This window comes from Sus scrofa, chromosome 7, assembly GCF_000003025.6.
Source record: "Sus scrofa isolate TJ Tabasco breed Duroc chromosome 7, Sscrofa11.1, whole genome shotgun sequence".
Taxonomy (NCBI): Eukaryota; Metazoa; Chordata; class Mammalia; order Artiodactyla; family Suidae; genus Sus; species Sus scrofa.
This window is the reverse complement of record NC_010449.5, coordinates 8,592,042-8,617,406: the sequence shown is the minus strand read 5'-3', so window position 1 is coordinate 8,617,406 and position 25,365 is coordinate 8,592,042. Positions and strand designations below refer to the sequence as shown.

Below are 25,365 nucleotides of genomic sequence, written 5' to 3'. Positions count from 1 at the left end.
CTCCCATGGCATATGGAGATTCCCAGGCTAGGGGTCTAATCGGATCTGTAGCCACTGGCCTATGCCAGAGCCACAGCAACTCGGGATCTGAGCCGAGTCTGCAACCTACACCACAGCTCACGGCAACGCCAGATCCTTAACCCACTGAGCAAGGCCAGGGATCGAACCCGCAACTCATGGTTCCTAGTCAGATTCGTTAACCACTGAGCCACGACGAGAACTCTCATCCATTCTTAACGTAACAGTTTGCATCTATTAAATTTTAAAAATTAAAGTATAATTGATTTACAATTATTTCTCTTTTAATTTATAAAGTATACTTGATTTACAATGTTGTGCCAATTACTGCTGCGCAGCAAAGTGACCCAATCGTACATATATATATATATATATACACACACGTTCCTTTTCTTATATTATCTTCCATCATGCATGGTCTGTCTCAAGAGGTTAGATATAATTCCCCGTGTGCTGTATAGTAGGACCACAGTGCTTATCCATCCCAAATGTAATAGTTTTAAAGGGATCATTCTATGTATGTTTTAGACAAAAAGAGTACAATTCAACTTTGTACCTAAAGAAAATGAAGCTCAAGTGAAAAGAAAGGTATAATTATACTTAAGATCCCTATTTTTTATAGAGACAATTCCCCTAAAGTTAAGAATTTGAGGAGTTCCTGTCATGGCGCAGCAGAAACTAGGAACCATGAGGTTGCGGGTTTGATCCCTGGCCTTGCTCAGTGGGTTAAGGATCTGGTGTTGCCATGAGCTGGGGTGTAGGTTGCAGACGTGGCTTGGATCCCACATTGGCTGTGGCTCTGGTGAAGGCCAGTAGCAACAGCTCCGATTCGACCCCTAGCCTGCGAACTTCCGTATGCTGCAGGTGAGGCCCTAAAAAACACAAAAGACAAAAAAAAGAAAAAACACATTTTAAACAGATTTTTATGATGAAGACCAGCGTATCTATTTTTGATGAACATTTATAATATTTACATTCTATTTACATAATAGCTATTTACTTCTTGAACTCTTATCTGAATTTTTACACTGACCTGGTACTAATACACCCCAATTCTTTTCTTCGAAACTCTGTACATGCCTTTGCTTTTGGGCAAAGAAGCTCAAAAAGGAAGCCTTCTGTCAGCCTGGCTGGTAGTGAGGTGACTTGCCTTTTATTGCCTGCATGTCTGCAAAAACCTTTATTCTCAAAGTCTAATAATAATAACTAGTAGCTCAGAGTTGGCCATTATACAACTTTTAATTTTTTTTCTTGGAATATAATGACTTCTAAAAGGAGATGCATTTAGTTTATTTCAGAAAAATTTACTTTAATTATTTCCTCAACTACATTTTCTGGCCAATTTTTTTCTTTGGGGTGGGCTCCTTACTTTGCTGAGGTCAATTACCCTTATGATGATTTACGTTGCCTCCATCTTTTTGTTTTTCTCCTTGGCTTTTTCTAGAATTATCCAAAGCTTTCCCCCTTACACCAATAATTCAATTTTCAGGCCATTAACTTCCTTGCTGTTTCAGATTTGTGTATTAGTTTTGGACCGATGTTGTTTTGTTCTTATTTTGTTCCCTTACGTCCATATTTCCCACTTCATCTCATTTTATTGTCTCATATTATGTTTGAAGTGTTGCTTTAATACATTTATGATCTTATTAAGTTCAATGTTTAAAAAAACGCTTTTGTTTCTGAGGTACTAATTCCTTTAAGGCTGAGTTTTTCGTCTGTCTCTTCATGTTCTCTCTGCTTTTCTACTGCCTGAGATCCTGGGGAATCCTGGGGGAAGTCTTCCGTGGAGAACACGTTCCTAACAGTGTTTGGCAGAGTTGTGTTCATTCCTCTCCGATTTTGCTGGATCTCCTTTTACAGGGCACAGGCTCCTTGTTCAAGGGATCTAATCCATTCCATCATGGGAGGTTGGAAGGGGATGGCCCTGGATGTGGCATCAGTCTCTAAAAGCAAGGACTTGCTGCTGCTGTTAGATGGGGAGAAGATGGTGGAGGGGCTGAGAGGCAGATGTAAAAAGAGGGAAGGTACCAGGCACGTGTGGGGTGAAATCCCATCCGATCATCCTAGAGGTGGGATTAAAGGAGGTTGTGGTGATTGTCACGCCTCATCCCTTGCTTCTCAAGATTTGGGGCTGGAGTGCACAGAGGGGGGTGACCAAGCCAGCTGAACAGCAATCAGAGACAGAACCAATTCCCTGGAGCGTGAGGATCCATGGGTCTTGACGCATCATACTCTCGGGATGGTTTTCTCAATTCAGCTTAATCTTGATCAATGTTACACCTATCAGAGCGTGACTGGAGTTACGTTCTCCTGCCCCCTTATCGCCAGGAACAAGCATAAGGGCCACATCTTAACATCTGGTATGCCGTTACCATAGCAATGGCCGCATCTCTAACATCTGGTGCGCCGTTACCACAGGCCATGGAGTTCGGGTGTGCAGAGCAGAATGCCTCAAAGCAGAAACACAGTTTCGGAGGGGAGGGGGCAGTGGAGCAATGTTTACTCAGCACTTAGGCTTCTCAATACTTTTAAAGGCAATCTGCTATTATGGTAGACTAAAAGGAAGATAAATTAGAAGCAGCAGAAAGAGCATGAGACCGTGGGCGGAGGCATGCAAGGATAGGCTCACTCACTCACCTCCCAGTGCATAGCCTTCTCTCTGTCTCCGAGTTCAGACGTTGCTTACGATTTAGCACCATGTGATTCCAGAGCTGCTGGTTGTTGTTTTTTTTTTTTTTTTTTAACCAACAATAAAGCTGGACATCCTTGGGGCACATAATTCCCTTTGTGTGAATGATGAAGTATAACCCTCTCTCCTCATGCAGGGAGCACAACACACGCTCAGATGGGGAAACGGGTGGGAAAGGTTCAAAATCAAGGTCAACCAATTGCTGAAAATTATATTCTGATCAGCAGGCTACTAGAAATGGCTGACAATCAGGCAGCAACTCTGAGGCATGAGCAGGTCAGACAAATCCAAATAGGAATTCATTTAACAGACACGAATCATACTTAGAAGAGGGACCAAAATTGGCAGCATAGCCACTGTCAGAATCTCTGACCTGCTGGGCTTCATAAAAAAAAACCACCTCGTCATCAGATAGGCAGCTGAGAAGCTTGGGAAAATGGCAGAGGCCACTTGACTGGAAAAAGGTGACTGGTTAGGGAAAGACAGCTGAGGTGGGACAAGGGGCGGTTCCACCGCTGGTGGCGGCATGGCGAGCTACAACCTAGCCGTGCGTTTAAAACCCTGCCTTAGAGTTCGTCGCGGCTCAGTGGTTAACAAATCCGACTAGGAACCATGAGGTTGCAGGTTTGATCCCTGGCCTTGCTCAGTGGGTTAAGGATCCTGTGTTGCATTGAGCTGTGGTGTAGGTCGCAGACGCAGCTCAGATCCCGTGTGGCTGTGGCTCTGGTGTAAGCCGGTGGCTACAGCTCCAATTAGACCCCTAGCCTGGAAACCTCCATATGCCACGGCAGCGGCCCTAGAAAAGGCAAAAAGACAAAAATAAAATAAAACAAAAAATAAATAAAACCCTGCCTTGAAGGACAGTCCATCTGTTTTTCCCATTGACTCAAAGACGCACCAGTGTGAAAGACTGCAGGTCCCTCTCAGGTCTTGGGGACCACGGACCACCTATTTTCTAACAATTGAGGGCGTGCTGTGTCAGGGTCAGGAGATCAGAGGCACCATTTAGAAGGCCTCTCAGAATTCCTACAAGAGTTAAAATGCCACCTTGAACTCAGGGAGGGACAGTGGGCCTCTTCGCTGATTCAGAGCAAGAAAGCCTGTGAAAGCTTCCGCTTGCCAAGATTCTGCTCAGCTTTCCTCTCTATCTGGGAGGACTTGAGCTAGTTTGCGAGGGGGAAAAAATCCATTCCCTTTCCACTCCGCCAAATCTCAAACTCAGTATCGATGCATAGATTACGAATTGTAGCAGCAGATCCAGGACTAGAAATTTTCAGTGGGGAAATGGTTAGGCTAATTATGGCGGAGTCATTTAACATTATATCTCCATTTAAAATAATTACAAAGATCACACAGCAATATGAACATTGTGATATACTAAATACACACGCATATTCTTTTCTTTTCCTAGAGAGAGGTCTGGGCTAGAGGCACGGATCTGGGAATAGAAAGGAAGAGCTGTCTTTATAAAAGCACAGACATGTTAAGCCAGAAAGAAATCTGCCGTCAGAAGCTTGGGTGACCCCTATATTCCCCCATATTTAAGGGTGAGCTAGGAATGACAAGAAACAGGGAGTAATAAGGAAGACAAGAGCAAGAGCGAAGTGCCCAGGAAGCCAGGCTTTAGACTTAGAAGGAGGAAGATGTGAGCGACAGTGAGACGTGTGGGCGCTGGGTTTGGGGGCCATTGGGATTAGAGGCCGTTATCTCAGAGCAGTCGTCAACTGGGTCGTGGGGGTAAGAACCCTATTGCAAAAGGGCAGGGAGTAAGAGGGGCCTGGGGAAGAGCGAATACTGCCCACCCTCTGGGACTCTGGCTGAGAAGGGAAAGAGAAAGGCAGAAGGTCCGTATCAGAGAAGAGGAGATTAAGGCGAGGTTCCTTTAGGATGCGGCGGGGGTGGGGGTGAGTGTACTTATAAAGAGGAAGAAAACCTCAACGGACAGAAAGAGAATGAAAACGCAAGACAGGTAACAAATAAATTAATGCGCAATAAAGACCTGCGCTAGTGGTATTATCAGGAACCAACTACACAGATGTGGGTGCAACTAAATTTCACTTAGCAAGGGTCACAAAGCCACATCCATCTCCAAGTTCTTCCCATTTCTCCTGGAACGGAATTCAAACATCCAATGGCCAAAAGCAAGCCTGGTTTGTCCAACCTGCCTCCACACCCTTCAGACTGACTCACTATGCTTCAACCACACATGAATGCTGACCCCCCAACAAGACCACCTCCCTCCTGCCCCTGGTAACCTGTACTCATCATGCCTTGAAAGGCCCTCCCGACTCTCAACTCTTAAGTGGAGGAATCGCGTTTAACCTTTAACTCCTAACACCAAGGTTACCTCTAGCTGCCCACTTGCCTAAAGTATCTGACCCGTACTGCCTAAACCTTGTTCATTTTTCATAATTATGATCACAATCTAAAACGCCCTATCTGGAGTTGCCGTCGTGGCGCAGTGGTTAACAAATCTGACTAGGAACCATGAGGTTGTGGGTTCGGTCCCTGGCCTTGCTCAGTGGGTTAAGGATCCGGCATTGCCATGAGCTGCAGTGTAGGTTGCAGAAGTGGCTTGGATCCCACGTTGCTGTGGCTCTGGCGTAGGCTGGCGGCTACAGCTCCGATTAGACCCCTAGCCTGGGAACCTCTATACGCCGTAGGAAGCGGCCCTAGCAAATGCAAAAAGACAAAAAAAAAAAAAAAAAAAAGCCCTATCTATCCATTTAGATTAGAATATAAGATTTATAAGATCTTGTGTTTATTATACATCCCTATGTATCCAGCCCTTAAGAGGTATTGAAAAAAGTAGTTGCTAATAAAATAGGCCTCTGTGTAATTTCAAATAACAAATGCTGAAGAGGGTGTGGAAAAAAGAGAACCCTCTTACACTGTTGGTGGGAATGTGGATTGGTGCAGCCACTGTGGATAAGAGGATAGAGGTCTCTTAAAAAACTAAAAACCGTTACCATATGATCCAGCAATCACAGTCCTGGTCATATATCTGAAGAAAACTATAATTCAAAATGATACATTCCCCAATGAACATTCTACCCCAATGTTCACGGAAGCACTATTTACAATAGCAAAAACATGGAAGCTATCTAAATGGCCATTGACAGAGGAATGGTTAAAGATGTGGTACATATATACAATGGAATATTACTCGGCCATAAAAAAGAATGAAATAATGCCATTTACAGCAATGTGCATGGACCTAGAGATTATCATACTAAGTGAAGTCAGACAGATCAAGACAAATATCAAATGATGTCACTTTTATGTGGAATCTAAAAAATGATACAAACAAACTTGTTTAACAAAACAGAAATAGACTCTCAGATATAGAAAACAAACTTATGGCTACCAAAAGGGGTAAGGGGAGAGGGATAACTTAGGAGTTTGGGATTAACACATACATGCTATATATAAAATAAACAGTTACCAAAGACCTACTGTATAGCATAGGGAACTATACTCAATATCTCATAATCATCTATAATGGAAAATAATCTGAAAAAGAAAATTTGTGTGTGTGTATATGGGTGTGCGTGTGTGTGTGTGTGTGTGTGTGTGTGTGTGTTATCACTTTGCTATACACCTGAAACTAACACAACACTGTAGTCAACTATACTTCAATAAAAAAATTCTTAAAAAAAGCTTAGAGAACGCCAATGGAATGAATAAGGAAGACCAAAAATGAGGAAAGAATGGAGGAAAAAACAAGAAATAAAAGTTAAAGAAAAGGAAAAAATACCCAGACAAATCATATTTAAACCGCTGAAAACTAAAGATAAAGAGAAAATCTAGGCAAAGGCACTGAGAGGGTAGAAAAATATATACAGAAAAGCAAATATACAAACCAAAGCCAACTTCTCAATAGAAACAATGGAGTGATACTTTAACACTACTGAAAGAAAAAAAAAAGTGCCAACCCAGAATTCTATGTCAAAAAATAATAGTTTTCAAAAGATGACAGCAAAGACTTTTTTGGAAAAACAAAAGCTGAGAGCACTCATTGCCAGCAGAACTGTACTGAAAGGTTACAACTTTAATTTGGAGCTACACATATAAAGAAAGAACCCTGAAAATGGTAAAAACAAAAGGAAATTTTCAAAAGACTCTTTTCACTGTTGCTGTACAGTAGAAAAAAAATTGTATTGGGGAAATAACTATTAAAAATAATAAAACAAAGAGAAAAAAAGGTTTTTTTAAAGTGTCATCACTTTAAAATATAATGCCAGGTAAAGCTGTATGGCCCAATCTGAAATAATGGCTCTGCCCCACTCCCCAGACCTGCAGGCAGGCTCCCTGGCATGGCAAAGGGGCCTCTGCAGAGGTGAAAAGGTTAAGGCACTAAAATGGAGAAACTCCTAGATTAATACAGGACCCCTTCAAATTCAGTCCATCCATCGAAAGAGGCCTGAGAGAGATCTGGGTGTGAGAGACTGCATCAGCCGTTCCCGGCTTTGGAGGTGGAGAAAGGCGGCCAAGATCCAAGGATGGCAAGTGTACTAGAGAGGCTGGGAGTGGCCTTCAACTTCAGCCCGGGCAGGTGGACTCAGACCCCCAGACACAGGGATTTAATTCTGCCAACAACTGGAAAGAACAAGGAAGCAGACTCGCCACTAGAACCTCCAGAAAGAAACATGGCCCTGTTGACACCCTGACTGTAGCCAAGTGAGACCAATTCCGGCTTCTGACCTACAGAACTGTAAGGTAGGAAGTGTTGAACTGCTGAGTTTATTATGGTAATTTGTCACACAACAACAGAAAACAAACACAGGTACCACTGGCACATGTGACGCTTTAACTTAAAAACAAAGTCTGTTACTCAAAAAAGAACTTTGTTCCTTGGCTGCAATGAAGTTAAGTGAGAAATAAACAGCAGAAAGACATCTGGAAAATCCCCAAATATCTGGAAATTGAACAACATATTTCTAAACAGCTCAGGGGGCAAAGAGGAAGTCACAGGGGAATTAAAAAATGCAAAACAAAACTTCAGAGCAGCTGAAAAACATGACAAAGAATATGTACCATGCCAATGATAGACAACACTCAAATCAAACACTAGAGAAACCTCAAGTCTGGGACAACAAAAGGTTCCATGGTGATTTTTAATCACTTCTCCAGATGATCTAGTTAACAGGATAAAAAGAATGAGATAACGATGGTAAGGAAGCAAACAGCATTATTTGCTGAGAGCATACGATTCCTAGAGAACCTAGGAGAAAGAGCTGAAACTCTACTACATCCAATAAGAATTTGAGTAAGTCAGCTGCCTACCCAAAATATTCACATATCAACCTTTTCACTTATACCAAAAGTAGTTAGAAATATAATGAAAAAATGTTCTATTTATAAAAGTAATAACAATAGAAAAATGCCTTTAGAAGTATATTTAGCACAAAATATTCAAAACCTACAGAAAGTTTAAAAGTTTTCTGATATGATTTTAAAAAGTGCTTATATTGGAGTTCACATCGTGGCTCAGTGGTTAATGAATCCAACTAGGAACCATGAGGTTGTGGGTTCGATCCCTGGCCTTACTCAGTGGGTTAAGGATCCCACATTGCTGTGAGCTGTGGTGCAGGTTGCAGACGCGGCTTGGATCTGGTGTTGCTGTGGCTCTGGCGTGGGCCAGCGGCTACAGCTCCAATTAGACCCCTAGCCTGGGAACCTCCATATGCCACAGGAGTGGCCCTAGAAAATGCAAAAAGACAAAATAAAAATAAAAAAAATCAAATAAAAATAAAAAGTGCTTATAAAATGAAGAAATGCACCAGGCTCCTGGAGAGAATCACTATTTTGAAGATATCAAAGCTTTGCAAATTTCTGACCTTTATACAATTTCAAACAATTTTTAAAATTTGCTTTTTTGAAAAAATATGATATGACTCTAATCTTAACTTGGGAGAGTAAATATTCTGAATTAGATAATAAAATTCTGAAAAAGAATTATGTAAAGACACCTACATGGAGAGAGATTAAATGAGTAAAGTGTAAAGTATTTTCTCCAAATGAGATTAATGGTTAAATAGAAACTCTTACATACTTAGAATATGAAAAAGTGGCATATTTCAAAATCTTGATAAAAGGATAACATAGTTTTAAAATATGCAATGTAAGTTTCATACATGGGACAAAAAAGTAAATAAAGTAGATTAGATGTTAAGCAAATACCACATTCCAAAATAAATTCAATGTTCAATATAGGAGATAAAACCATAGAAAAATATGGATGAACATCTAGCTAATCTTGAGAGTGGAAATATGATTTCTAACCAAAAAAAAAAAAAACACAAGCAGAAGAAAAACCTTTTGAATATATAAAAATTAAACTCCTTCAGTGTGCGTGCGTGTGTGTGTGTGTGTGTGTGTATTTAAAAACACCATCTTACTACAAAAAAGCAAATGACAAAGAAAAGTATTGCACATACAGGCCGACAATGGGTTAATATTCTAATCACATAAAGAACTCTTATAAGGAACTTCTAGTAACGATGAATTCAGTAATTCAAGTATTCCTCCCTGAGGACAGCAGAAAAGCTAAATAAAATATATGAAGGCACTGAAACATTAAGAAGTCAATGAAAAGTTACTGGGCCAAGATCCATGTGAGGTTAAAAGCCCAAAAAGTGAAATCAGTATTTGGGGCTCCTTTTACTCAGAGATGGTTTGCTTATCCAGAAGGAGTAGCTAAAAGGCTGAGCAGCTCTTTAAAGGACAATCTAAAGGAGTGAAGAGTGTAAATGATAGAACCCAGGGCAGGCCATGCACAGAGTCCCTGAGAAAACCTGCATGATTCTAGCTGACAGCGTGAAGGCTTCATTCTAGGAAGGAGGAGACCTGATACAGATCAAGCCTCACGTGAACTGTAACTCACTTTCAATAGCCAGAAAATCTCAGACCCCAAAAGGGATTAAGTTGATACTGGATTGGCTGGTCCTCCTAGGAGTGTGGCAGAAGCAAACTAAAATTTTCTCTGGAGGAAGATATCATCAATTTAGGTTTTAAACCATTTCATTCATTTTTCAAATAGAATGTCTAACTCATATTCAAAGATAACCAGGCACCTGAGAAAAGAATTCAACATGAAAGAACCACCATTACAAGCAAGTGGACAGGGGTTCAACATACTAGAATTAATACAGACACTTAAAAATAAATGCACTTATTTTGTTCAAGAATAAGCTTACTAAAAATTCCAGAGGAGAATTAGAAAGTATAAAAAGAGAGATAACATATTTGAAAAGCAAAATATAAATAACACAATTGAAGAAATGCAATCTAATTTAGACCTCACTGGAGGGATTTAAGTTCAGAACAGAACAGTTGAAAATGATAGCAAACTGGAAGATAAGTCAAAAGAAACAACACAGAATAAAGTACTCGGAGACAAAGGAATGCAAAATCCAGGTGCTAAATCTAAAACAAAGAGGATAAATTGCAAAGGCTGGAAATGGAATCTTAGAAGGTAAGGAAATAAATAATTGAGTAGAAGTAATATTTGAGGAGATAGGTCTAAAATTTTTCAAAAAGTAATAAAACAACCTGAATGTCCATCAACAGATGAATGGATTAAGAAAATGTGGTACGTGGAGTTCCCGTCGTGGCTCAGTGGTTAACAAATCCGACTAGGAACCATGAGGTTGCGGGTACGATCCCTGGCCTTGCTCAGTGGGTTAACCATCCAGCATTGCTGTGAGCTGTGGTGTAGGTCACAAATGCGGCTTGGATCCTGAGTTGCTGTGGCTGTGGCTACAGCTCTGATTAGACCCCTAGCCTGGGAACCTCCATATGCCGCAAGAGCGGCCCAAGAAAATGGCAAAAAGACAAAAAAATAAGAATAACAAAAAAAAAAATAAAGAAAGAAAGAAAGAAAATGTGGTACGTATACACGATGGAATACTACTCAGCCATAAAAAATAACAAAATATATATAATGTCATTTGCAGCAACATGGATGGAACTAGACTCTCAAACTAAGTGAAGTCAGAAAGAGAAAGGTAAATACCACATATCACTTACATCTGGAATCTAATATATGGCACAAATGAACCTTTCCACAAAAAAGAAAATCATGGACTTGGAGAACAGACTTGTGGTTGCCAAGGGGGAGGGGGAGGGTTTGGGATGGACTGTGAATTTGGGGTTAATAGATGCAAACTATTGCCTTTGGAATGGATAAGCAATGAGATCCTGCTATATAGCACTGGGAACTATGTCTAGTCACTTATGATGGAGCGTGATAATGTGAGAAGAAGGTATACATGTATGTGTGGGTGGGTCATCTTGTACAGTAAAAAAACTGACAGAACACTGTAAACCAGCTATGATGGAAAAATAAAAATCATAAAAAAATAAATAAATTTTTGAAAAAGTAATGAAACACATGAATCTACAGATTCAAGAGTGCTATACACCACAAGCAAGCTAAATAAAACAGAGAAATCACACCTATACATCCCACTGTGAAACTGCAAAAGTCAGCAACAAGGCCAAATGTTTTAAAAGTACAAGAAAATTTAATTATAAAAACAGATTACCTTGTATACCTGAAATTTAACACAACTTTTTTAAGTTGACTATACTCCAATTAAATGTATTTTTTTTTAAAAAAAGACAGATTGCCTTCAAACAGGCAAAAATTAGACTTATACGTGACATCGGAACAGCAATACTGTGCTCAAGGAAATAAACCGCCAAACTAGAATCCTATGCTTCTGAACTCAGAAAAAGTATTTCTCAAGAATGAAAAAGAAACAGACACTTTAAAATAAATGATACAGGAAATCATTTGTCACTTGAAATAATCTGTCACAACAGACCTGCACTAATGGAAAACTAAAGATGATTCTTCACATAAAATAAAATTATCCCATGCGGGAAACTAGAGATGCGAGATGAAATGAGCCCCAAAGTGATTAATGTGTAGAAATCAAGATGAGCAGCAACTGTATAAAAATAATAAGGAATATATATGGAATTCAAATACATGATAATCATGGCATGTAAGTCAAAGAGCAGGGTAAACGAATAAACGCATGGAAGAGATGCTATGATGCAGAGTCCTGACAGCTTGGAGCCAGCGTCTGACGCAACAGCAAGCTCTGGGAGCACCACCATGTCCCATTCGAGGCATACTGAGCAGAAGATCAGAGTAGTTCTTGGAGCACTGAGTGAAATATAAGTTTAGTTTTACCAACCAAAACAGATTCAGAGGCTTTGATAACATTCCTAATGGAAGAAATACACTGCAACACAATCAGAACATAGCTGCAATTCTGAGTAAGAACCCCAGCCCTAGAAGAAAAGCAAGAATGGATAAGTAGAATTTGAGCTCACTTCCCCCAAAGTAAGGCCAAGAATTATTTAGTTAAAGGTTAAAACAATGCAAGATACAATGTTAAGCTTTTATAACAAAACAAGTATGCAACAGAATACATTAAAAAAAAAAACCTGTTCAAAAAAATAGAAAAATAATTATGGAGTGAAGAAGGGAAACTAAATTCACCATTAACAGGCTATGATGTAGCCAAAAAATCAGGAAAAAGAGACAAGAATATGGGCTTTAACAGAAAAGGAGAATGTAGTAGACATATTAAATTTCATATTTTATAAGTCTTTGTTAAAATAAAAATTTCTTAAAGTTTCAAAAAAAATTAAAATACTATAGGATTGGAGTACAGAGATAGCCCATCACTACCTGTCACCTAGAGTTTTGTATTTCTGAATTCATCTTATGCATAACTATTACTCACATACAAATAAATGTGTAATGAAATACTCAACTCCAAAGCAGGTCAATTAGCAAATTAAGAACCCAAAAAGAACTGCTTATTCAAAAATAGTTTAAAATATAGATCAAAATCTAGCAGGTACAGACAAAGTAGGTACTCAAATAGGAGTTTAATTAATCATTCAGAGGCAAATACTGCAGAACTTTTCCATCCATAAAAGAAAGTTTCATAGGCTGTCAATATATAATTTCAGAAATATAATTTTGACTGCAGGAACATAGGAAAAATAAGTAAAAACAAAAATAAAATCAGAGATAAATAAAATTTTTAAAAATTTAAGTAGAATAAGTAACAATTGTATTTGAAACTTTTAATTTAAAAATCACTCTAATCAATAATAAATGTTCTCTGAAATGAAAAAAGGGTAGGATATAAAAACAAAAAATGATTTAAAATTACAAGAGAAGGTTATACCTTATTTGAATATATTTGGATACTTGAATAACAAATAGAATGTAAGAAGTTATAAATATAATTGGCCCAAGATGGCACAAACTTGAACAGGTTGCTAATTAAGTAAGAAAATAACCATACATCTCCTGAAGACATAAACATGCTTTTTTTTCCCCCCACAAACGCTCAACTTTCAAGTAACTTAAAGTAACCTTTCTTTTTTCTTTTTTTTCTTTTCTTTTTTTTTTGTCTTTTTGCCATTTCCAGGGCCGCTCCCATGGCATATGGAGGTTCCCAGGCTAGGGGTCTGATCAGAGCTGTAGCCACCAGCCTACACCAGAGCCACAGCAACACTGGATCCGAGCCGCGTCTGCAACCTACACCACCGCTCACGGCAACGCCGGATCCTTAACCCACTGAGCAAGGCCAGGGGTCAAACCTGCAACCTCATTGTTCCTAGTCGGGTTCGTTAACCACTGTGCCACGACGGGAACTCCCCCTTCATATTAAATATAAGGAAAACTACCCAACACAATCAATCAAGTCCTGATACCTCAAAATAGATTTAACACTACAGGCCAATGTCAGTGCAAGGCACAGCCATTCATCTGCTGTCAAAGCCAGACATTATCTCAGATCCCTCCTACTCTTGTTCAGCACCACTAATTATTAGAGAAATGCACATCAAAACCACCATGAGGTACCACCTTACAGTGGCCAGAATGGCCACCATCAAAAGTCTATGAGCAATAAGTGCTGGAGAGGGTGTGGAGAAAAGGGAACCCTCTTACGCTATTGGTGGGAACGTAAATTAGTGCAACTACTGTGGAAAAGAGTATGGAGATTCCTCAAAAACTAAAAACAGAATCACCATTTGATCCAGCAATCCCACTCCTGGACATCTCTCCAGAGAAAACCATGACTTGAAAAGATACATGTATCCATATAGTCACTGCAGCACTACATACAACAGCCGAGAGACATGGAAACAACCTAAATGTCCAGCGACTGAGGGTGGAGCAAGAAGATGTGGTACATATACATAATGGAATATTACCCAGCCATAAAAAGGAATGAAATAATGGCATTTGCAGCAACACAGATGGACCCAGAAATTATCCTGCTAAGGGAAGTTAGTCAGACACTTGAGACACAAACATCATATGCTATCACTTATATGAGGGGCCAAAAAAAAGGATACAATGAACTTACTTGCAAAACAGAAACTGATCACAGACTTTGAAAAACTTATGGTTACCAAAGGAGAGACAAGTTGAGGGGTAGGTTGGGGGTTTGAGATGGAAATGCTGTAAACTGGGTTGTGATGATGGTTGTATAACTATAAATATAACAAAATTCATTGAGTTAAAAACAAAACAAAACAGAAGTGGCTAACTGCAATGCTAGGTAGTGGGCTTCCAGAAATAAACACCTGTAGCAACATCCCTATTCCTGGCTCCAGCACGGAGTTGCTCTCCCAATAAAATCTGTCAAACCCATTTCCTCACTAACTAAACATCAAACTATGTATACACGTTACCATATACATTTGCTCTCACTGAAATTTTCTTCAGTCCTCTTCCAGCCTTTTCTCACTTATCCACAGAATCTTATTTTCTGCTTCCAAACCTTCTCTTGAATGAACTAGTTACTACTGTATCCCATGCTTGGTGGTTAGGGCAACATTCTAAAGTATCATCCTTAAAATTTGATATTCTTTTTATACACACCATAGCCCAACAAAACAGGAGCAAAAGAATGCCCTGTTTGGGTGAAATAGTACTTTACAGTTCCCTTAACTGTCTGCTTCTTAATTTTTTAATTTATTTTCTAGAATTTCTCACCATTGTCTACCTGTCTTCAATTGATTCTGTCTCCTTGCACTTTTACTTTCTATTCTTCCTTGCCCGGAATTACAGCCCTTACTTTCATGTGATGTGTACTGCTTTCTCTGGTCCAAGAAAACATGAAAAAAGACCAAGTCTCTATGTAGGCAACAAATCTCTAAGCTTGCATCCCTTTCCCCCACACATGGAGTACAGAAGCAAAGCTGGAGAAAAGCCTAAATAAATCAACAGCAGCACACATTAGCCTTTTAATCACCCTGCAACATTATTCAAATAAAAACTAACAGAGAGGCATATGCATGAGATCCATCACCCAAGAAGCGACAATAATAAATTAAAGAAAATCCGGGTTTTTTTCCTTAACATTCTTCCATGAATCCCCAAGTGAATCAACAGAATGAGACCCATTCCTTCATTTTCCACAGTCCTCAGGGACGCGGTCCTCAAAGCAGCTCAAACCCACGCATCGTTATCTGAACTGCTTCATCTCTCTTGTCAAAAAAATGAAGCAATGGACTAAATACATAATTTATGGAAGTTTAGACAAACATTTTAATCTCCCTGAAATCATGGTGATCTTCCGATCAATTATAAGATCTTTTAAATATTTTAATCTCCCCGAAATCCTGGTGATCTTATAATCAATTACAAGAGAACTGTGTCATGACTTAACTGGAAGTGACGTTTTCCCTTTCTAAATGGTGCAAGACATCACTGCGTGTCTTACAAACAACAGCATTCTGAGGCCAATGGAAAACAGGCTTTAAAAGTGTGAAGTAGGTATAAAAGTGTAAAATGCAAGCCTTTCTCAAAGACTTCTACAAAAGTAAAATCTTGTTACTATTTTAGTCTCTTATTTAACAAATGATTATTCAATAGAGAATAATCAATAACACTGTTAGGAAACATATGGAGATTTTTGCCTCATAATTTATAGGACACAAAGTTTAGTTTTTTGCATTTAAACACCATGAACAGAATAAAGACATTTATTTTACATTAATGTACTCAAAAGTACTTTTATTTGTCATTATGCAAATTGTCTTCTATAGAGCTGGCATAGTCTAGCTTGAAAGGCAATGACTTCTTGGGATTTGGTATTTTTAAATCTCAAAATATTGACAGGATTGACATATGATGCCTTTAACTCACATATATGGCACAAATAATTAAAATAATACTAATTTTCCCATAATTCAAACCATTGGCATTGTCTACTACACAAAAACAACACTTCAGGATTCGTGCATATTTAAATTTGAAAGTCAAAGCAAATATAATATTAAAAGAAAAAAAGAGATGACCTTCTCTCCTAAAAAAATAGAAAATCTGTTACAGTTTTCCCAAGGGAAATTTGTTAGGCACTGCTGCCAGTCTGCTGAAAACCTCATGAATTTTGATTCTACCAATTCAGATTTTATGATAATTCAGGCAAAAGCGGAGATAAAACTCATAGGTTCCTTTAAGGTACAGACCTTTTCATTCCTATCCATTTCTCATGGCTAAAGAGAATAGCTGGTGCACAACAATAAAAAAAAAAAAGAATAAAAGAACTAACTAATAACAATTCTACAAAGAAAACATGATTTTCTGGTCACTTAATACTAAGAAAGTAGAATTTCTTTTTGTTACATCCATTAATATTCATTTAATTACATTACTTCCTGGTAATTACTGTGTAAACCCAACAATCACAACCCGTCAAAAATATAGTCATCTGTCCACCAACAGATGATGTGGCATGGGAGTTCCTATAGTGGCACAGTGGGTTAAGAACCTGACTGCAGTGGTTCAGTCTGTTGCAGAGGTGCAGGTTCAGTCCCCGGCCTGGCATAGTGGGTTAAAGGATCCAGTGTTGCTGCAGCTGTGGCAGAGATCACAGCTGCAATGTGGATTCGATCCCTGGCCCAGGAATTTCCATATGCCACAGGTACAGCCATTCACAAAAAAAAAAAGAGAAGGAGGAGATGGGGTCTGTGTACACAATGGCATAGTGCTCGGCCGTAACAAAGAATGACATGACGCCATCTGCAGTGTATGGATGGACTTGAGAGATTATCATAATGAGGAAAGTCAGTCAGACAGACCAATATCATTATCACTTACATGCGAAATCTAAAAAAAATGATACTTTATATGGGGAGTTCCCGTCGTGGCGCAGTGGTTAATGAATCCAACTAGGAACCATGAGGTTGCGGGTTCGGTCCCTGCCCTTGCTCAGTGGGTTAAGGATCCGGAGTTGCCGTGAGCTGGTGTAGGTTGCAGACACGGCTCGGATCCCGCGTTGCTGTGGCTCTGGCGTAGGCCGGTGGCTATAGCTCCGATTGGACCTCTAGCCTGGGAACCTCCATATGCCACGGGAGCGGCCCAGAGAAATAGCAAAAAGACAAAAAAAAAAAAAAAAAAAATATATATATATATATATATATATATATGTACACCTAACTAATTAGTACTACTTCAATACTGAAATAATAAAACTGCATCCCTTTAAAATATTCTACAGTTCAGACATCTCACTATTCACGAGCTTTTTCACTGGCAATACTAACGTGAGTTTCCATTTTATACATTGTTGATGACTTTCCAAGTTTATAACATTTTAGGTAAAACTAAGCCAACCAAGTTTTCTTTTATGGCATATCCCTTTTCCCAGACTGTTTTAAAACATTTTTATCTTATATCGTATTAACATTCTTCACTTGAATAAAAAATCAGACCAACTTTTCCATTACGCCACCTAAAGTTTAGTCTTACTTAGGAAGTACTTCATGCCTTGGTTATAGGAACCTGCTCGTGTACTCGCTGACGTTCACTTAGCAGAATTCTTAAAGATGAGAATGTCACTGGCATTAAAGCATAACCTTATTACCATAAAATATTATTCCAAATCATCCCTCGTTTCTTTTTTTAATATCACACGTGGTATTTTAAAAAGAAAAAAATGGGATTATTTTTCACTCCTTGCAAACCCACTCGTGTTATAAGGAGCTTAAAAAAGTTAGGAAAGCAGGGGAGTAAGCGCTAGCTTTCTTATTTACCCCTCATTAGAGTTGATAATCTAGCTTTCTGCTCACCAGCCTGTCATGCTCACTTCGGAGTTAGTCTAGTCTGACACAGGAACCCAGCTCCCTTCAAGCTTCTCTGGACAACAAGTGGGTAATTCCAGGGCATAAATGATGCCTGTGCTAACAAAAGTCCTGGTGGTCTAGCGACTCCTGGGGCCAAGTCTAAATATCACCGAGTTCTTTCAGCAGGACAGACGCCTTACTCTGCTTCCTAAGTCATAGAAACTACTTCTCTGCTTAGGCCCCCTTACTCTGACAGACATGGTAAAACAGATGAGCAACAGAAATTATTTTAATTTATTTTTTATTTTTTTGTCTTTTCAGGGCCACACCCGCGGCATATGGAGGTTCCCAGGCCAGGGGTCGAATCGGAGCTGCAGCTGCCGGCCCAGATCACAGCCACAAGCCACGCCAGATCCGAGCCACGTCTGCGACCTTCACCACAGCAACACCGATCCTTAACCCTCCGAGCTCGGCCTCGTGGTTCCTGGTCAGATTCATTAACCACTGAGCCACGACGGGAACTCCAGAAATTATGTTTAAATAAAAACTTTCTGGTGGCTGGAGTATGTCATATGAGAGTGACTGCAGATAATAGGAAACTCCAGGTAGAGGGTGGTGATTTTAGGATTCTGCTGTTTGAGTCAGAATAACATGAAAAACCCCAGTGCAGGCTAACCTAAAATCTCCACCTTTTCCTAAAACCATTGTTTGACTTGTATTTTTTCTCATTACAATATTCCTTTAAAAAGTGATCTCTTCACTCAAAGGGAAGAACAGGACTAACAGTGCTACAGATGCAACTTTCACTAGAGCACAGCTCTCATCCAGATACAATGTAGGACAATGTTAGAACAACACAGACTTGAAAATTGCTCTCTTTCTGGTAGCAGTCCCTGGGGTAAGGTTATTTAACATCTTTCAACTTTAGCTTTTTCATCTTTGTAAAATGATGAATTTATCTGTAAAATGCTGATTTCTAAATTTCTAACATAACATCTAGGAGGATTTTTTTAATGGAACATTCCCTGAAACTTTTGTATTCAGAAAATTTCTAAAATTATTTTAGAAACACAAACCGCTTTTTAAAAAAAACAATGTAACAATGCAATTAAGCCAGAAATCAGTAACAAAAAGATATATTAAATCCCCAACCATCCCCATGGGGGGAAAAAAAATTCTATCAAGGGGGTCAAAGAAGAAATTAATGAAAGTAGCAAATATGAACTCAGGTTTAGTATAGCTAAAGCAACGTCTAGAAGGATTTAACACTGTTAAGTGATTTCAACAGAAAAAGAATAAAGACTTAAAAATGGATTTCCAACTTAAGAAATTTGATAATAAACCCAAAGAAGAGGATAAGAAAGAGAAAAATGAAATGAAACTGAGAACTATGACACAAGAGAATATCAAGAAAATCAGAAGTCAGCACAATAAAAGGGGAGTGAAATAGACAACCCTCTAGCACTACTCACCAAAACAGAGAGAAAAGGTACAAATGAACCATATTAACAATGAAAAAAAATAGAGACACAACTACAGATCCAGCAGCAATGAAAGAGAGTAAGAGAATACCCTGAATGACTTTTTGCCAATTAATGTGAATACTTAATAAAATGGAAAAATATCTGACTGAAGGGAAAAAAGCTCAAGGAATCTCACATTACTAAATATATTGGCTTGGTACTTAAAAATCCCCTACCCTTAACCCCTCTCAAAAGTCAAAATACATTCTCAGACTTGGCTCTAAAGCTCTAATTTCAGTATCAAACAACTCTATGGGAAGCAGGGGAATATAGTCTTCAGATCATTCAATAGAGCTACAAAACCTTAAAACGAACTGGGCAAGGAAAATAATAAGAAAATGAAATGACAGACCAGTATCTCTTGAATATGGAACACATAAATCTTCAAGAAATATTCAAACATTTTAATAGTGACATATTAAAAGCAGTGCCCCTGAAATCAAGAACAAGCCAAGGGTGCCAACACCATCATTCTGTTGGATTTTTACTGGAGCCAACTGGGTTAAACAAGAAAAACAAATAAAAGGAACAATGATTTTAAAAGGAAGAAAGAAAACATTCATTACTCCCAGCTGATACGATGCTTGTAAGAAATTCTAAAGCATTGGCAGACATATTTTCAGAATGAATGAGTGCATCCTAGTGGCTGGATAGAAAATGAATATACGAGAATATATTATACTTTCCTATTTGCCAAGAAGAGATAGAAAATGATTTCACAGAAAAGAAAATCAGTGAAACCAGCAAAATAAAGAAAATTCTAAGAATTAAATCCAATAAAGTGAGTACATGATCCGTATGGGAAAAAATTACAGGACATTAAAGAAAATACAGGTATCAAAAATATACTATTCTTATGGATAGGGAGCCTGAAAATTGTTTATGATAGTTTGCCCAAATTCAATGCAATCCTAAAGTTCCAACAAGTCTTTTTTTTTTTTTTTTTGTCTTTTTGTCTTTTGTTGTTGTTGCTATTTCTTGGGCCGCTCCCGCGGCATATGGAGGTTCCCAGGCTAGGGGTCGAATCGGAGCTGTAGCCACTGGCCTACGCCAGAGCCACAGCAACACAGGATCCAAGCCGCGTCTGCAACCTACACCACAGCTCATGGCAATGCCGGATCGTTAACCCACTGAGCAAGGGCAGGGACCGAACCCGCAACCTCATGGTTCCTAGTCGGATTCGTTAACCACTGCGCCACGACGGGAACTCCTCAACAAGTCTTTTTTAAGTTGATTCTAAAATTTAAATGGATGAGAAAAAAACTAGAAATAATCAAAATACTCCTAAAAGAGTAAGTCAGAAATTTGCCTTCCTGTATATCAAAACAATAAAGTGACAGTAATGAACATATTGTAGCATGAAACCATGGACAAACAGAAGAGAGTGCTACGACACAAACCCACACACACAGGCAAAATTAATATGAAATATAGTAAAGGAAGAATCCACTCAATAAATATGTTGGGTGGCACAAAAACAGACACACAGATCAATGGAATAGGATAAGAGAGCCCAGATGCAAACCCACACACTATGGTCAACTAACCCACGACAAAGGAGGCAAGAATATACAATGAAGAAGAGACAGTCTCTTCAATAAGTGGTGCAGGGAAAACAGGACAGCTACAGTGAAAGAATGAAATTAGAACAGTCTCTAATACCACATAAAAAAAGAAGCTCAAAATGGATTAAAGACCTAAATGTAAGACCAGATACTATAAACCTCCTAGAGGAAAACAGGCAGAACAGTCTTTGGCATAAATCATAGCAATATTTTTTTGGACCGATCTCCTACAGTGAAGGAAATAAAAGTAAAAATAACTTGAATATGGAACACATAATTAAAGTTGAGATCCTTTGCACATCAAAATGAAAAGACAACCTACAGAATGGGAGAAAATATTTGCAAATGGTATGACTTATCAGGGAATAATATTCAACATATATAACTAGTTTATTCAGCTCAACATCAAAAAAAAACAAACAGCCTGGCTAAAAAATGGGCAGAAGAACTGCATAGATATTTTTTCCAAAGAGGAAATGCAGATGGCAACAGGCATATGAAAAGATGCTCAACATTGCTAATTATCAGGGAAATGCAAATCAAAACCATAAATCACCTCACAACAGTCAGAATGGCTATCATCAAAAATAACACAAATAGGAGTTCCTGTCGTGGCTCAGTGGTTAACGAATCCAACTAGGAACCATGAGGTTGTGGGTTGGATCCCTGGCCTTGCTCAGTGGGTTGAGGATCCGGCATTGCCATGAGCTGTGTGGTGTAGGTTGCAGACGTGGCTCAGATCCTGCATTGCTGTGGCTCTGGCATAGGCCGGCAGCTACAGCTCCAATTCGACCCCTAGCCTGGGAACCTCCATATGCCATGGGAGCGGCCCTGGAAATGGCAAAAAGACAAAAATAAATAAATAAAAAATAACAAAAATAACAAATGTTGACAAAGATGTGGCAAAAAGAGAACCCCTGTACACTGTTGGTTGGAATGTATACTGGTGCAGTCACTGGGGAATCAGTATGGAAGTTTCTCAAAAAACTAAAAATAGAACTACTATATGACCCAGCAATTCTACTCCTGTATATATCCAAACAACAACAACCCACTAAGCCAAAAAGATACAGGTACCCCAATGTTCACAGAAGCATCATTTACAACTGCCAAGGTGTGGAAGAAACTTAAGCGCCCATCAACAGATAAATGGATGAAGAAGCTATGTGTGTGTGTGTATTTCATATATATGTGTGTATATATATTATATTTGTGTGTGTGTGTATACATACACACATGTATTTATAATGGAATACTACTCAGCCATAAAAAAGAATGAACTTTTGCCAACTGCAAATATTATAATTTTACTTTTAAAGCTAAAACTCAGACAAAACTAAAAAGGACACTGTTTGAGAATACATAATTATTTTTAAGGAGCACTAAAATGGTAACACAAAGTTAAGGACAGTAAAGACCTCTAGAGAGCAGATAGTGGGATAAAATGGTGACTAGGATGTAGGTTAATAAACAGTACGTATTAGCAATGTGCCAGTTCTTTGGGTATTTGAATCAAAGATTACGATGCTATTCTTATGAGTTATACTAAGTAACATGTACCAATACAAGTATTATGTATTAAATATATAATACATAATAGTATATATAACAATGTGTAATACCACATAAGGCATATTTAATAATATATTACATATATTTGTATATTATATAATATATACTATGTGTCAAATATGGTGATAGAAATTTGAAACAAAGTATTAAATAAAGCTTATTCAAGAGATAGTATATAAAACTCTCCAAATTAACTGCTCTGTTTGTCTCTTCCCAGTTTATTTTATACATATCCCTTCACTACATCTGTGATATTCACTATTTATTTTATTTAAATCTAGTGCAATAATTTTAGAAATAGTGTCAAGGACAATGGATGTTAAGAGCAAGTAAACAGCATTGTAGGAAGGAAATAAGGACGATTTACGGACTTGTGTGGATGCTGTATGCTACACTTTTCCCCAAATTAAAAAGATAAATCAAATTCAAGTCATCTGATTTTCATTCATAAGCAGAGAGCAAGAATAAAAGAAATACATTAACATAATTTACTGCGCTCGTTTATTCTACTGGTGTATAATGAGCAAAGTCAGCTTGTTTGCCACTGTATTAAACTAAATAAATTAATCCTTCCTTAAAAGGTTAGGAAACAGCAAAGATATCTTTTTTTAATCTACCAATAAGCGAGGTTTGTTTTCTTTCAGAGCCTACTAGTATGCTAAACTCTTCTGAAGATAAATTAGGTACTTGTCCTAATGGTCAAAAAAGAAGAGCGGGAGAGAGACCGTCAAACAGGTTAAGGACCACGGCATCTTCAACAGAGACAAAGCCTTAGAACCATGAGCACCACAGAAAATAAGGCAGATGTAGAAAAAAGCTAAATTTTCAGAGGGAAATAACCAAAAGCATGTTGGAAAAAACAGTGAAAAAAATTGATCTATTCTAGATGACTCATCTTAATCATAAACACAAAAACTCTAAATTTTTAAGGTATAGTTTTCAAAAGAAGAAATGACTTCCATAAAACAGAGAGCTCTGCAAAGATCTGAGAAATCTCAAATCCTCTATTACTGAAAGATTTTATCTCATGTTGTTAAAGACAAATGGATATTATTCCTTAATTATATTACAGAAGAAAACTATTTCATTTTTAATTTGCCCAGAATGCATATGTAAAAATGAAAGTCAAGTAGTAATTCTTGGCCATGAATTGCAGGGAACTATGCTCACTTGGTATTCATCCCAGGTCTTAAGAAAGGGTAGCCTGCCAAATGGAGCCCAATGGATTATTCTCAACCTCATTATCCAATTTCTTTTTCTAGAACCTTTGTTCCATTTCCTCCTTCCTATCAAGCATTTAGTTCAGTTTTTAAAGCTCTTTGCTTTGGGTAAAAAAAGAGGGAAAAGGAAGACAAGTGCACATTTATTTTGCTAACGGAAGCAGCTCTAAACTTTTACTAGATGTGGAAGAGATTGACCAGGACAAAGAAGTTTAAACCATAATCTTATAGCCAGTGTCTCAATTATACCATGATTCCAGATACGTGGGGACGAGATCTTCAAACTTTCAAAGGCACCATGTGGCTGTGGCGACTTCTATGCTCTTCCTACTCTTGTTTTTCTACAAGTGTCATTAAAGAGTCTTATTTGATATGGGCCTTCCAGAGATTCCATGGGGGGGGAGGTGCAAAGGGAGACAAAAAAGAAGAAAGGCACTTTATACTTTTTTTTTTTTTTAATCTTTTTGGCCCATCCACAGCATACGGAGGTTCCCAGGCTAGGGGTCGAATCAGAGCTGTAGCTGCCGGCCTACACCACAGCCACAGCAACGCCAGATCCAAGTCGCTTCTGCAACCTACACCACAGCTCATGGCAATGCCTGATCCTTAACCCACTGAGTGAGGCCAGGGATCGAACCTGAGTCCTCATGCATGCTAGTCAGATTTCGTTTCCACTGAGCCACGACGGGAACTCCAGAAGACACTTTAAAGTGTCAGCACATCACAGCCTAACTGCTCAGCTCAGCCCTGAATGACTCTGGAGGCCTCACAGGCTGGCCCAAGGGATGGAGAACCTGGACAACCAGCAATTATTTCCACTAAAGATACCTCGCGAGCAACCTAACTAGATTTGGAGAGGGGCGTCGGGGGGAGGCTCTTCACTGGAATCTTATGTGGTTAAATTACTCTGCCAAAATATCCCACTGTGATTAGAAGACACAGCAAGGACAAAGAAATAATAAGTCATGAAACCTCAAAGCCAAAAAGAGAAGCCTCTAGCCTTGTAATCAATTCTCCCCATTGACAGAGACCGCTGGCATTCTTTCCACCTTACGTCTTCCTTCCCTCCCACGAGCTGTTCCTCATCTGCTGCATTTTTTCGTACTACCTGGGAAAATAGTATGTATGCTTTCCATGATGAAAACCGATTTTTGGTTTAGACGTTTTTATACATTTATGCATTATAACTAGTGAAAGAATACAAATCCAGGTAAATGAAAGTTAATCATCTTCCTTTGCGCCTTCTCTCACCAATGCAAACTTATTTGTGTGTTAAGTCTGTTCAAACTTTGTCCAATCCTACATAAGCAGTGTGCACATGCATATGCTTTTGATTGAAAAAAGTGGTGTATTTTACATGCTACATTGCAATTTCATTTTCCCATTTAGCAACAAATCATCACAGTCCACAGAAATAATTAACATTTTAAAAAGCTACATAACATCTCCAAATATGAATGTCCTACAATTTATTCAATTATTCCTGCACTGACTAGCACAGGGGTTATTTTTAGTTGTCTTAGGTTTTTGTCATTTCAAAAAAATACTGTATCACGCGAACACATATGAGCACACACACATGTGAACATGACCCCCAGGCTCCATCCTGGGGCTACCTTTACCGCTGCAGGACAGCTTCACAAACAGGACTTTCAGAAGGGATG

The 25,365-nt window shown here is 38.6% G+C and overlaps 1 protein-coding gene across 6 annotated transcripts in view; it reads right to left on the bottom strand.

Moving 5' to 3' along the window:
* The window catches only part of HIVEP1 (human immunodeficiency virus type I enhancer binding protein 1), a 145,831-nt gene that overhangs the window by 44,280 nt on the left and 76,186 nt on the right, over positions 1 to 25,365 (bottom strand). The gene's annotated exons all lie outside the window — the stretch shown is intronic.